The sequence below is a fragment of the Euprymna scolopes genome, chromosome 5 (genome assembly GCF_053919585.1).
Source record: "Euprymna scolopes isolate OS-2025 chromosome 5, ASM5391958v1, whole genome shotgun sequence".
Taxonomy (NCBI): domain Eukaryota; kingdom Metazoa; phylum Mollusca; class Cephalopoda; order Sepiida; family Sepiolidae; genus Euprymna; species Euprymna scolopes.
Genome location: NC_136486.1, coordinates 63875779 through 63888597, shown reverse-complemented (window position 1 = coordinate 63888597; position 12819 = coordinate 63875779). Strand labels below are relative to the sequence as shown.

Here is a 12819-nt window from a genome sequence, read left to right as displayed (position 1 = left end):
AATGGAAATGCTTCGGCCCGAAGATCGCATTCAGACTTCGGTTTGTATGAATCTTCCGCAGCAGGCCCGCGCTCGAATATAGAAGCGAAGAGAATGAGATGTGCTTTGGCAAAGAGAGCAGAATCAGCAGAAAGAGAGAAGAAAATAAAGAACGGGTGATAGTAACTACCCCTTATGAAACTCTTATTCCTCCGCCTCGTTCTCTATCTCACACTCTCTTTTCATTATGGCTGTTGCATTCTCCCCCTCTCGCACTCTCATTCATTTGCTCCTACTATGCAACATTCAAAGGCAATCTGTCTTACTGCAAACACACAGACACACACGCATCCCAGTCGCTGCTATTTGCAGTTTAAAATGCAAAAGATGTTGGAAAAGCAACATGGGAAGTTAAAACATTTCTCCGTTTCGAGGTTTTCTTTTGGAACTTCATATTATTTTTAAAAAACAAAACCACAATATTTTACATCTATGATTTAATAAGGACTATACTAATTTCTACAGTCAGGTAAACATACATCGGAGTTTAGTTGGATTATAACACGCTAAAAATCTAAACCAGGACACACAAAGAAAGTCCAACAAAAATGTTCATTGAAGCGTGTTTGAAATAAACAATATATCTGTGTTTATAGACAGGTATAGACGCAGGAAATCTAACAAGAAAACTTTTTGTCCGAAAAGCAACATAAACAATTAACTGCATCCAAAACTTTATTCATTTGTATTTTTTTCGTCTTTTAATAATATAGTTTATATTATAAGTCAGAATTTAAACCTATAATTTCCTAATATTGTCTGCATTTTCCCACACGTGAAAACAACATACATATTGTCAAATTTCATAAAATACCGGAAATAAATAAGTTCAGTGGATTGCATTATATAGACATATGTGCATATATTTTTATTTATACATACATCCACACATTAGTGCTTGATCATATGTTCTAAAACATTTTCTTACGATAAATTAAAAATGTAAATAACTACTTACTAGTTACTTACTATATACTTACGACCTTTTAAACTTTCTGATATTATTTTAAATGTTTCAAATTTAGTTCCTTTTATAAGAAAGACCATATCATATTTGATACAAAACATAAAGTAAACAAACGAAAACATTTCCAAATATATAACTGCAGATACTAGATAAACGAACCGAAAGCAGTAACCACTATTTACTTTGAAAGAGTTAATTTTCATAACTAAGTCATTCTGTAATTTATTTTACCGTACACTGAAACGATAACCAGTATTATTCACTTTACTTAATGATAAAAAAATACAAATGTGTAATGTGATATTGAATCGGAATAAGATCAACTAATAGAGGGGTGTAAACATTTGTTTTGCAATTTATAGATTTTTTTCGTTTAAAAACAACTTTACATGCGCATCCACGAACACAATATTTGAAATCGCGACAATCAACAAACAAAGAAAGTGAAAGAAAATATCAAACGAAAAAAGATTATATTAAACGAAGGAAAAATATAAGCAAAAATGTTCATCTCTGTCTGAACAACTTCTAAAACAATTGGACCAAAAGCCGTATGATTCTTCGATGAAATAATTATTTTTAAAAGAATTGAGATTTATTCGTAGAAAAAAGTGAAGAGGGACTCATTGGATATAAATAAAGGTAAGAGTTATTTTTTTCCTATTCTGAAAAGCGAAAAAAGTTAAAATTGCTTAGTTCCGTTATTGAGCTAAGAAAGGCACACTATCTGTGATACGTATATTTCCGAGCAATGAACAAATTATCGAATTAAACTTTTCACACACACACACATACACACACATACACACATATTTTACATACATACATACATACATAAAGCTACTATTATGCTGGTGTTTTCCCGGATTGAAAGGCTGAGAAAATAGTTACCGTCAAAGGACACTCTTGTTTAATATACAACAATATCTGTAAACGAATCAATAGCATTCGCTTTAGAGACCGAAAATAGACAAGTAACCTACCGAGGAGAAGATAATACACCGGAGAATGTTCCTGATAGATGTTAGCAAGGCCATACTACATTCCGGGAAAAAGCCCGAAGTTAGCAAACTTTGGCAAAATTGCAAGCAACCAGTGAACCTGCTTAAATTTGTTTATTTAAAAAATAGCCTAAACGTAAAATTAACATATTTTGAAATAACTTTCCTTAAGAAAAATGACTGTCCTGTTTGAATTTTTATACGTGATATAAAACTGACAATAACCCTTCTGAAGAGATCATTACGTTACAGTTTTATAATGAACATATCTTTATAGTCTAGACATTATATCTGAAATATCCGAGAAACCATCTATTACTATTGTTTACGGTAATGTTTTTATGTAATCAGATTTCAAAGTTATTATTATCAGATTATATATATATATATATATATATATATATATATATATATATGTATATATATATATATATATAAAACACTCACTGTTATTTTCTTTTTAAAGATAAAATCATTTCCTTAAGAGCACCCCAGCAGTATACAAATGCTCTGAAAATTTTACTGTAAATATATAAGTAGATGCATTAACTTACATACCGATATATATATATATATATATATATATATATATATATATATATATATATATATATATACACGCATTTTAAGTGATACACAAGTTATGACTTATAATCAAAGGCCAAACATTGTGTTTATTTCTTGCTTAAGCAATATAACGCTTTCAATAATAAAAAGGGCATATGTATTTGCGTTCTTTGGACTACGATTTCATCTTGAGCTTTATTTTTACAAACGTTTCTCTCGGTGTAATCTCAGACTTTCTGCAGGTGTATTTCTTCGAATCCAGAATTGTGTACCAAATTTTGTAGCGTAAATCCTCGCTTAATCTACGGACACAGTATGCCTTCGTTCCGCCAACCATACTGAGTAAAATCCCTAAGTAAATCCTAAGTAAATCGCAGATACAGTTAGAGCGTTTTGAGTGCTGAAGCTTCCTTTGGCATAATCGTATGCATTGCACGTGAGTTTTACTAAGTAGTTCACTGGACACGCAATGGGTCCCTTCTTGCACGAGTCGCCCGAAACCTTGTGAAAATGATAGTCGAGGTGAAAACCATAGTATGAAGAGTCGTCAAAAATATGAATAATTCATCATATACATTCAAAAACATTAAAATAACAATTCTATAGAATCTGAGCACATGCTGTTTTTAATCTGATCTAACTCATATCTTATACTGCACAAACCGTATCCTTAATTGAAGATTAAGATTAATAAAACCCAGGCTTGCTTTGTTTCAAGTGCTGCAGAAGGAAAAAAAATATATTTGAACTTTGAAAACATTTTCATTTCTTAGCTATCATTTTACTTCGTAATATTGTCGCACATTTCCATTAGTAATTAGTAATTATATGTGTATACAATTAATGTACATGCATCTTTTTAACATTGGAAATACTGCAATTGCTCAGAAAAAAAAACATAATGCCATGTGTGTAACATATGTAGAATCTCATAATATTTATTGTCATTCCGGCACATATTTCAAAGACCAGAAAGCAAGAAATAATAAAGTTTGAAAGCACATTTTCAACAAACTAGCAGTGAGACTTGACGTAGCCCGGATTAAATATAGGATCAATTAGTGTTACATACTTTCACTACTTTATTATCATTCAAATCAGTGAAATCTCGCATTCGTCAAACAAATCGATGGATAGACGCTATCATCGTTAAATTGAATTTAAGTAAAAAAATGATAACGTCAATCATCGATTGTGATCTAAAAAGAAACATTCATTTCGGGCGTGCGCATGTCATATAAAAGAAGGTATTGTTGATTTTATAAACCGGACCCTTCTGCTTGTGCAGTGATAAAACTTTTCAAATGTACTTGTGGTGTTTTGGTTGAATTGCACTGTTCCTTTTTGGATCGACTTTAAATAATTATGGATAGTCTTCCGATCGAAAATCAATATTTGAACATTTATGCAGTATATTCGTGTCATATTTTACTAATATCGGTCCAGCTTTTTTAGAGTCTATAGGGGAAGAACTCAAACACACACGCAGACACAAACAAAGTGGCTTCCATAGTAAAGTTATGTAGGTTCCCCCCAGCAAAATGACACTTTCAGACGAATTTTCCGAATCGACTAATAATTATAAAAATCTAGGAGTGAAAAGTGCAAATTTATAGATTACCTTAAATGTTATGTATCTTATGTGTACATAGTCAGTAAAAGGTAATAATAAAAATATTATTGCACTGCAGCGTTAATTTTTTAATAAGTTTTATTTTACCGGTAAAATAACAATCCCCACACACATATATATATATATATATATATATATATATATATATATATACAATTATCGCCTTATAAACTTAAGAGTTATATTCTTCTCTATTATATTTCATGGGTAAAATAAAACTTGGACGAATGTTAAAATAGACATTTGTTGAGGTTATGTACGGGCGCCGCTCCCGTGGGTCGATGGGTAGCACTGTCGACTGTCAATACGATGGTTCTAGGTTCAATCCTCATCTTGGGAGAGGTACTAGTCTAGCAGCACTGATGAGTTATGATACAACGAAACAGTACTGTATGTGGATGACTACAAATATATGTATATATATATATGTGTGTGTTTGTGTATGCACACTTATATACTCAGAAATATTTTCAAAATATGTGTTTCATGAATATATTCTGCACCTAGTAATCGAATATTGATATTGTAAAATATTGATGAATCATCCCCAAAAGAACAAAAGAAAAATACACATTGACATGCAAAACTACGCACTCACGTATATATTTCTATATATGTGAATGTAATTATATATGTGTATATGTATATAAAAGATTATACGCATATATTTATATATGCAAACATATAAGTAGAAAAAGTAAAGGTTGTGTTGAGGACTATCAGAATGTAGTTATAGAAACGACCAATGTGGTAGAATTAATAACGATGACAATATTGAAGGAACTTCACTAATTTTTAATTATGCATATTTCTTTTCGAACATAGTATTTCACACAAGATAGTAGATGCGTGAGTTTGCCAAATATTTTAGAGAAAAAACTCTCTACATCAATGGGGGAAGAGAATGCGTACACAGCTTTCGAACGTTGTTACAGTTTCTGTGTATGTCGGAGGCGGATAAATTAAAAAAAATATATTTTCTCCTGTTAGTAAAAGTTTTCAATTTATTTCAATTTATTTCAATTTTAAGTATACATAACACTATACAATTTATATAAAAAGAAAAACACAAGCGCAGTACCATGTATGCGAACACTGGCTGCCGAACAGAAGAATAGTGGGAGTAATTACATTTGAATTTCTGCACCAAACAATTTTAGTAAGATAAATTAAATCATTCTCTGTATTGTCAGATAGTAAAATTTGGGAGATAAAAATATAACCGTTGATGTAAGATTTGCTTGAGCGACATAGCACTCAAACTGTACAAAAAAAAACAAAGAAAAATAGATCTTATATATAACACCAAGAAAAATTTTGCGAACGGAAGCGCAAAAACGTTTCAGCGTCGATTTCGTTTCAAAAGCAGTGAGGTACATTATAATTGTTGGTAAAGGTAAAGGTACTTTTCTCGTGAAAGGTACTAACAGAGTTTTTAATTTCCGCCGATATTCTAAACCTAAACTTAAGTATATTCTATACAAGATGTACACGTCAAAGAATCCAGGAGAAATATGCCATAACAAATTAATTGTATATTGACTGGTTGTATCGAGCACACGGGTGGGTTCGTGAACAATCTGAGTGAGGTTATAGGCAATGGCAAAATCATGACAAAACCTCCACGCGTCATCGGTTTTATTTGCGTGGGTCAGTCATTCCACATTATGGACATTGAAGTCATCGCAAATGTGAATGTTAGCCGAAGGATGAGCAGACAGAATGTGGTCAATTTTCTCAGATATGCTCTTAAACATAGTAACCCCACTGTTGTGGGGGCGATAGAGGGCACATATAAATGCAGTGGTTTAAGCTAGTGCAACTCGGAAGCACATATAAGGTAAATTAGGGTCTTCTCTGGAGATATCCCTACCACATGGAAAGGCATCTTTGATGTAGGCACGTATTCTATGCCCATGGCGATCTTGGGGGTCAGATTTAGATATTAAGTTGGAGTATCCTTTAATTATGAATTCGTCTAGAAAAGTGGTTGGACCTATGCCAGTTTCACTTAGAAAGTATATGTCCGGTTTCGTCTCCTGTAATTGTGTTTCAACCTCTGGAAGGTTGGAACGTAGACCCCTGATGTTGGAGAAGGAGACCTGGTAGTAGGGGTCTACGTTGGAGTATGAGGTTCTGGATTTATTCGTGTTTCTTTTTTGGAGATTTGTCATGATTGTTGAGGTTTTGGGGTTTGTGGAGCAGGTCGGTAAACTTGGTTGGAGCAAACAGAGAGGGAATTAAGAGAGAAAAAGACAAGGAATTGTTTTGGTGGCACATGGTATATATATATATTAAGATATATATATATATATATATATATATATATATATATATATATGTATATATATTAAGATATATGAGCAATTTGTATTTTGCTTGACACATTGTTTATCTAAGCAAAAATGCCTCCGTGAGCTTTGCTACGGAGGTGTTTTTGCTTAGATAAGCAATGCTTCAAGCAAATGCAAATTTCTCATATATCTTAATATATATACTAACCGAATTACGTAGCCCTTTCATATTTCACACAATACTCTAAGAAAAATATAAGTTTTTCACACATATATATATATTTATTAATATATACTATCTGAATTACGTGAGCTTTGCTGCTGAGGTTATATTGTTTAGATAATCGTAATTAGTCATTTTCTCATAAATCTATTAAATATTTAAGACTTACACAATAATAAAGAACTCGATCTCTTTCATCTTCAGTTAAAATCTAAGTCTAAACAGCAACTCACAACGTAAGTATATTCGGTCTAATATTACATATTATTGTACTTGGCTTTCTAAACTATGTTTCTCTGTGAAAACAATATTTTTTGTTCCTTTTTAGATTCACTAATATAGTGAGATGGTTTTGTGACCATGGTTTTGTAAACTATCACATAAAACATGCCATGCATGAAACGCGTTTGTCAGATCAATATTCATTCGGTTTAAAATTTGGACATGGACTCTGATTGTATAATCATTGCAAATCATAGTCTCACTAAAAACTGGAGTATTCGAAAATCAAAATGCAACTCGCTATCACTTTGCATAACCGGAATTCTCAGAATGAGAACAGTTTGACCTTTAGGACGCTTGACTATAATCAGTGCTTCAATCAATTTTTTATGCATTCTAGTTACAACATATCTAGTTCCATTATTTGTTTGAATTAAGTCAAATGATTTCAAAACTATGATCGGACAGCCAACCTTAACTATTAGAAGATGGAAAGGCATTCCAAAATGCTAAATTGAATTCAAGATCTTTATTAGATGTTTACCAACATAATCCTTATCTATTGTATTTTCAATATATTTATAGTTTCTTTCTGTCTTTGAAATACAGGGATTAGCCAAGTATTTAACTTGCTGCTATTGAAATTTATATTTGAAACAATTGCTCGCTCAACAAGCAAATCTGGATTTTTTTCCATTTATGTTAAACTCAGAATACCCTTTTCCCTTGAAGTCTTACAGTGTGTCAAAACATTTACCTTGTTCATCAGAAATTTAATTGTATCCGGTACTTCTACACAGAAAAGAACGTCTATAACCAGTTGCAGAAAGAAGACATGAAACTTGCTAATTCGAAATCTCCGGTCATATATGCACTAATAATTGTTGTAAGGTTCTTTGAAAATATATTTCCCCAAAGGTAAGCTTCCTTTAAACTTGACTTAACAGCATTTGCCTTTGTTTTATTATTTACAGTAGACACTGTTTGACGGGATTTCTTTTAATAATAGATTTGGAATAACGCCAATTAGCTTTTTGATACAAGTAATCTCCTGTAATGGTCGATCAATTGTTTCAAAATAGTTTTATGAGCCATTGCGGGTTCATCAATAATAGCTACTTTCGTGTCTTGTATTACTTTGGTCATAGAAGAATAATGAGTAAGAGAAGATGTAGACTCATCTATTCTATATGTATTTAATGACACTTTGAATGTATTGAGCAAAATACGTCTCATTCGAACAGCGTTTCGGCAATCTCACTTGATTCTGTTGCTAGTACCATGTTTTTTCTGATCTAATTTTTCTAAAAATTAAGTTTAATAAATAACTGTTTCCTGATTATACAAATGCATCGAGAAACATAAAATATCTTGCTTTTTCGATCTGAATTTTCCATTTAAAATAAGCTGAATAAATAATTTCTTTGTTCGTCTGTTTAGTCTTGATAAAGGAATTCGAGATGCCACGTCATTCTGATTGTAGTTTATCTCACGTCTGTACTCACGAAAAAGTTGCTCATTATAAATATGGGCTGGTTTTGGAAAGTCATATACTCTCAATATATGCATTGGAAGTTTTACACTTTCCATGTAGCTTTATATACGCATGCGACAATATTTTTTTAGTTTTCTCTAAGCTGTTTTTTATTTCCATCATGCAAATCTGACCTCTATCATTTGACTTCCTTCGTCTATATTTAAAATAGGAATCAATTCCTTATAAGAAAAGGTTAGGAAAATGCTTGGAACATTTTGTGTCTATAATACACAGGTAGACTATATTGAGGGGGTAACGTGATTTATGGATCATGTGTCTTATTATCAAATCATTGAGTTTTATATCGTCCCCTCTAGAAATTAACTTTGCGAAAATTGATAAATCATATTCTGCTCTGAGTTTATGCTCTGAGGCACTCCAGATAAAGCAGTGCCCATAAAAAATAAATAAATAAACCTCTGTTCTCGTACTGAAGGGTATGCAGCCATGCTTGCAAAATATCAAAAAATGTTTTTTTTTTATATTTTCCCTAATTTTTAAAACTGTTAATCTGAATATACTTGCAACAATATCAGATAAATCCTGACTTCCTTGTCCAGCAGCCAAGGTTTCTAACAATGCCTTGCCAATATGAATTACGTGTCATCGCGATAAAATAATCTGCCATGACATACAACCTTACGAAGTCCATTGCCTTTGACCTTTTTGTACTGGAGACCACCACTATATGTGGCAGGAAACACAATTCGACGACCAACTTAATTTGGATGCCCATGACCAGCAAGTAAACTATCACGTAACTTTGAGTATGTTTCAGCACGGAAACATTGTTGTTCTCTTCTTAAAAACTAATACTTCAGTTAGATTTTGCAGTATGAATCTCCCAAGAATTGCTGAAAAGTTGCCTTCCAAGCAAGAGATAATTCTGTTCTCTACACGTAGCATGAAAAAGGTAAAACTCCAAGTGCATAATGTTGAAACGATTTCTACCCTGCAAATATATGCGGTAGCCATCATTACTAGACAGAAGAAAGAAAGCATGCATCAACTGTAACGACTTAGAACAAAACACTGAATTTAAGATATATTTTTTGTTTCGAAGCCCGATTATTGCTGTAAAAAGATCAGTATTGTTCTAATCCAACAGATTTGATATTACTTAAAAAAATAATAAAAACTTTAACATAAATTAATGCACAAAAATGTTAATTCAGGGTGTTAGAAGAGTAATTTACAATGGCTTTGGAAACCTTTTTTGTTATATATTCATTGTTTCCCATAGTTTTCGTTTATTGGCTACTACACTTTAAAATATGTTAAAATGAGCTCGTATTGGTATTTCAATAAAAATACTGATTAAAACCGATATTTACAAACAGTTGCGTTATTGGGACGAAAAAATAAATAAAACACGGTACTTTAGCAAAATACGAACGCGCTATTCCTAATATATGAATTCAGGTTAAATTCAATTTTTACTGTGTATTTTGTAATTTTTAGGTGAAAATTTATAACAGTTACAAAAGGTTAGCACATAGAGTAAACAACGTATAAAAAACAAAGATTCTAAAGTTCATAAAATATATAAAGTAATCACAGGACTGAAAATAAAATAAAATAATTAAAAACAAAACTTTTGTTCGCCAGTTTAATATGGGGTACGCAACTAACCGTTCATATCTGGTCATGTTTGGAATGTTTAAAAATGTCAGAGAATTAATCTTGCAAGTTATACTTATTCTAAAAATGTAATTAAGTATTAGAATTATTTATTATTATATAAATTTCGTTAGCTAACTCTTATATATTATAGAGAAATACCTTTACTTCTGCAGTTGATATCGGCTAATAATATAAAATTTATTTAATATATGAAATATATAAATCAAATGTAAATAATATTCTTTAATAAGACATGAAAACTTCATTTACTATGAACAAGAAAAAATACCTAGTTATTAAAATACATTTTTAATGCAATAAGCTACTTGTTTAAAGTACGAAGGAAATTCAATAAGTTTCTTGAACTTTTCGTACCAGCACTTTTATTGAGAGCAAATACATGAAATTCTAGTCCCTTCAAAGTAATCTCATCCGACTTCAAGACCCGTGCCGTACCGTTTCAACAATTTCTAAAAGGCCCCATGAATATTCTCTTGTATCAATGACTCTCGTCAGAGCTTCTTTCATCTCCTCTGTTGTCTCATACCAACAACTTCTAAAGACTTTCTTTAGCTCAGGGAATAACAAAACTCACAGGGAGCAAGGGTAAAATCTGTCTTGATGCCCATCTTCATAAAATAATCTGTGAGAAGGATTGTGTTTTGGACTGGTGCATAGTCCTGACGAGAATAACACTGAACCGAATTGAAGACTCTTCCAACGGAATCACTTCCTGAACTCTAGTAAAACCTCAGCATCTTATTCCTTGTTGACTCTCTGGCCTTTGGGTACAAAGTGAAAGTCTCCCCCCTAAAAATAATCATATGTTTTTATGTGGATTTCACTGCCTAGCCTTCTTTGTTCTGCGGGAAGGGGTAGCATTCTTTAATTGAGAATTCGCAGGTCACCAGAGTAAAAATACTGCTAGATCTGAATTGATTAGCTCAACTATCTTCCTGCTGTCATGAAACGTCACCATTTTCTGGGCAACTTTTGGAAGACTTCGCGCGAATTTTCTGCATCGCCATTTCCTCTCATTTAATTTTTTGTACAGTTCTAATACTACCACCAAACCGTGCACTTTTTACCTCTATAGAAATAAGTCGGTTCTATCCATAACATTTCTTATTTGGCAAATAAACGTTAGTTTTATAACTTCATTACTCCTGCCACATATCAGGTTTGTGTAACAGACGCCATGTTTTCCGTGAAACTCTTATGTCACTCACAAACTGATGCTTAATTCATGCAAGATTGTCCAAATGCAGCTTGATGAATTTTCTATTCTTATGTAGAATATTTTCCAAGTTTAAAACGTAATTTTAATGCGTATCATTTTTCTAAAATGTCTACATTTTCCGATTTCATATTTTGAAATTCAACAGCTATTATGTAAAAACTTAGTTTGCTGTATTCCAAATCAATTGTGTAGCTGTTCATTTGAAATCGAAATCATCAAAATTGGTTAATCACCTCAAAAGCAACAGTATACAGACTCTAGAACAATTTAAAAAACTGTACAGACGTCTGGATACTTATTTAAGGCTCCTAGTCCTGTCACTTGAAATAATAGTATGTATAGAAATAATAGTAATATGTCGTGTATAACACTAAGCAAGCGTTCAACAACCAACCTGTTCTACTTGGTGTCAGTTTATAAATATGAACTATCTGCTTAGATGCACATTATACTAAATGCATTTCCCTATAATAGGTAAGATTTATGCCGCGAGTACTTCTTGTGCCCTCCTTAACGTCTTCCTTTCTGTTGTATAACTTCTAGACACATATTTAAGGGTATGTTTGTAAGTTGTAACTGTTCCATTAGCCTATATCAATGTGATGAATTATGCATACCTTTAATTAATCCTAGTTGGATTAACTTTTCTTCTGTTGTCTTTTCTTTTGTTGCTAGTTTTTCAAAGTCACAATATTTACTTGCACTTCTTAACCGGTGTAAATATTTTACTATCGGTTCATCCACTTCTTGCTTCATTGCCATACACTTGGTCCTTTCTGCAATCACCAGCCTTTTCCTCGACCTCATATTTCCCTTGATAACCTGACTTATTTCCTCGAAAGTCATTTCGTCTAGTTCTCGAGGGTAACCTGTTGTAGCAACCTTCATAAATGTTTCACAACCAGCGCTAGCCATGAATAGAAATCATTGTAAGAAGAGAAATAGCGACAGCCAAAATAAAGTATGCTAAAATAGGCAGGGAATGTATAAGATTCCAGAAGATAGGAATTCGTGATTTCTGAAAAAAAAAATCTTAAATAGTGTATTGAATAAAGAGACATTAGTAATTCGTCTACTATCCAACAAGAAGAAAATGGCATACACGGCAATCGAAAAGGCGGAACTGCTTGCATAACGTTTCGTTTTAAACTCTTCTTTAGAGAGAACAAGCGAAAAGCTTCCAAATTTCCTTATGCGGACCGAAAACCCATTTGATGATAATCACTCCTTTTATAAATACGGTATCCTGAAAAAATTAAACACATCCGAGGCATGTGGGCATTATCGTAACTCTGCTATATGAATTATCACATCCTCAACCTAGCTAAGCCATGTACATTCTAAACTCTCCAACAAATGTCTTGCTGAATAGTGCTTCCCTAATAGCTGGAATATAGCCTCCGTGGTTACTAATGTACGAGAATCCTGGAGAAAAGTGACACACACAATTATCTTTCTATCAGTCCCCTTCCA

General features: G+C 32.4%; 1 protein-coding gene across 6 annotated transcripts in view; it reads left to right on the top strand.

The window, feature by feature from the left end:
* The first annotated feature begins 284 nt into the window (after positions 1-284).
* Positions 285-12819, top strand: part of LOC145276819 (uncharacterized) — a 694204-nt gene continuing 681669 nt past the window's right edge. For all 6 annotated transcript variants that reach the window (XM_080128165.1, XM_080128161.1, XM_080128163.1 and 3 more), the window contains exon 1: positions 285-1648. The gene's annotated coding sequence lies outside the window, so the exon portion shown is untranslated. The remainder of the gene's footprint in view (positions 1649-12819) is intronic.